Genomic DNA, 3157 nt, shown 5'->3' with positions numbered 1-3157 from the left:
TTTTACAGCCTTCTATGTCTTTTGGGATAGGGTCTCACAATATATCTTCTATGACATGAAAATTTTCATGTACATTAGGGTAGTCTCAAATTTATGGGTACCTTTTACCTTCCACTGCCTTTCAAATGCTGGGATTAAAGACGTGTGCAACAGGCCTAGCTGAAACCTTTTTTATGAGACTGAAACCTTTTTTAACATTCAATCTCTGGTTTATCCCTCCAGGGGGCATACAAATTACATGTTCTCTCTCTCTCTCTCTCTCTCTCTCTCTCTCTCTCTCTCTCTCTCTCTCTCTCTCTCTCTCTCTCTCGCTGCTCCTCTTAGTCATCCACACATTTCTGGGAGAAATGTTTCTACTTTTGACACTGAATCATGGCTTCAAGTACTATTTCATTGTTAATACATACACATATAAATTGTGTTAAGAACCCATGAGTCTGCTAACTCAGCATCTACTTGTCAAATAAGTTCAAAGAAAGTGGTTAAATCTTGTAAAACTTATATCCTACCTGAAATGTATCTGTTGCTCAAATGTCACTTTGCTCATATTATAATTATGGCACTTCCTATTTAACATTTTCACTAGACAGAATTAAAATACTTATCATGAAATTCATTGTGTAAAATAACTTGGAATTTGAAAGTGTGTATAGAAAAGCAAATATTCTGTGTCATCTGTATGTGCTTTAACAAATCAAAATACATTTTATAACACCATTTATACAAGAAGCAATTTCCATTTTCCACTCTGTGTTAACTGTAGGAAATACAAAAACGTTTTTCTATCACTATCATACTGCTTCAAAAGCCTTTCCCCAGAGTTTTCAAAGAAAAGATATGTTATCACAGTAATTGTATAGTCTGTTACAACATTATAATTTCTTTATTAAGTATGATTTCTAATGTATAAAAATGAAATCTCTATGTGTTTGAATTCAGTTGCTTTTCTAAAATTAATTACTCCTCAAGAGATGCCAACCTTGGGATGTGCTGGGAGTGTGAAAAGAACAACTGCTGACTTTAGTATATTATTTTCCAGTGAGTTAACATATTTCTTGTAATTAGCCCCAGTGTTCCTTTTAAATTAACAGATCAACAAATAATATGTTACATTCTAAAAGCAAACAACAGGAAAGTGGGAATGTAACAAGAAGCACATTTAAAGGGCATGGACTCATTAGAGTTAAAATATTTAAACAATAGTTCTAGTTTAACCTTTAAAACTGTGTATTTACCTTTGAATTCATTATGTTTAAAGGAAATTAGTGACATATTATAAAAGATAATTTTGGATAATTTTTAAGAATCTATTTTACACATAAGACACTATAATAAAATGATTTTAAGAAGTGCTATACTATTTGTATATCTTATAATAAATATTTTACTGAGCCATAATATAAAGTACAGTAAAAGTTTCCTCTAACCTGAATTTTAGATATGTACAACAGTACTCATTATTGTAAGAAGTACATAAGTCATCATTATCCATTTATACTTTGATGTGTATTTAGAGCTTGTCAGTGAATCCCATGAAAGTACAAGGAACTAAATACTTGTCTTGCCTAGTTAAGAGCTTTGACTGCCTGCCTGGGCACTTTTCAGTTTATCTTATGGTTGAAAAGTTACAACAACTGACTGGATGACTAAGCTGACATCTATGACCTGAAGAAAGGAAACTTGATCCCCAGGATGTTGCAGAATTTGTAGTGGAGACTAGAGTGAAGAAATTGGACAGAATTTACTTAAATGTAACAAATCATCAGAAAATGAGGTATCAAATTTGGAGCAGAGAAATGTAAATATATATATATATATATATATATATATATATATATATATATATATATATATTCAATATAGTTCTTGAAGTTCTAGCAAGAGCAATCAGACAACAAAAGGAGATCAAAAGAATACAGATTGGAAAAGAAGAAGTCAAAATATCCCTATTTGCAGATGATATGATAGTATATTTAAGTGACCCCAAAAGTTCCACCAGAGAACTACTAAAGCTGATAAACAATTTCAGCAAAGTGGCTGGGTATAAAATTAACTAAAATAAATCAGTAGCCCTCCTCTACACAAAAGAAAAACAAGCTGAGAAAGAAATTAGGGAAACGACACCCTTCATATAGTCCCAAATAATATAAAATACCTCGGTGTCACTTTAACCAAGCAAGTAAAAGATCTGTACAATAAGAACTTCAAGATTCTGAAGAAAGAAATTGAAGAAGACCTCAGAAGATGGAAAGATCTCCCATGCTCATGGATTGGCAGGATTAATATAGTAAAAATGGCCATTTTACCAAAAGCAAGCTACAGATTCAAAGCAATCCCCATCAAAATACCAATCCAGTTCTTCAAAGAGTTAGACAGAACAATTTGCAATTTCATCTGGAATAACAAAAAACCCAGGATAGCTAAAACTATCCTCAACAATAAAAGGACTTCAGGGGGAATCACTTTCCCTGAACTCAAGCAGTATTACAGAGCAATAGTGATAAAAATTGCATGGTATTGGTACAGAGACAGACAGATAGACCAATGGAACAGAATTGAAGACCCAGAAATGAACCCACACACCTATGGGCACTTGACTTTTGACAAAGGAGCCAAAACCATTCAATGGAAAAAAGATAGCATTTTCAGCAAATGGTGCTGGATCAACTGGAGGTCAACATGTAGAAGAATGCAGATCGATCCAAGCTAATCACCCTGTACAAAGCTTAAGTCCAAGTGGACCAAGGACCTGCACATCAAACCAGATACACTCAAACTAATAGAACAAAAAGTGGGGAAGCATCTTGAACACATGGGCCCTGGAGAAAATTTCCTGAACAAAACACCAATGGCTTATGCTCTAAGATCAAGAATCGACAAATGGGATCTCATAAAACTGCAAAGCTTCTGTAAGGCAAAGGACACTGTGGTTAGGACAAAACGGCAACCAACAGATTGGGAAAAGATCTTTACCAATCCTACAACAGATAGAGGGCTTATATCCAAAATATACAAAGAACTCAAGAAGCTAGACTGCAGGGAGACAAATAACCCTATTAAAAATGGGGTTCAGAGCTAAACAAAGAATTCACAGCTGACAAATTCTGAATGGCTGAGAAACACCTAAAGAAATGTTCAACATCTTTAGTCATAAGGG

This window comes from Rattus norvegicus, chromosome X, assembly GCF_036323735.1.
Source record: "Rattus norvegicus strain BN/NHsdMcwi chromosome X, GRCr8, whole genome shotgun sequence".
Lineage (NCBI taxonomy): Eukaryota > Metazoa > Chordata > Mammalia > Rodentia > Muridae > Rattus > Rattus norvegicus.
Note: the sequence above shows the minus strand (reverse complement) of the source record.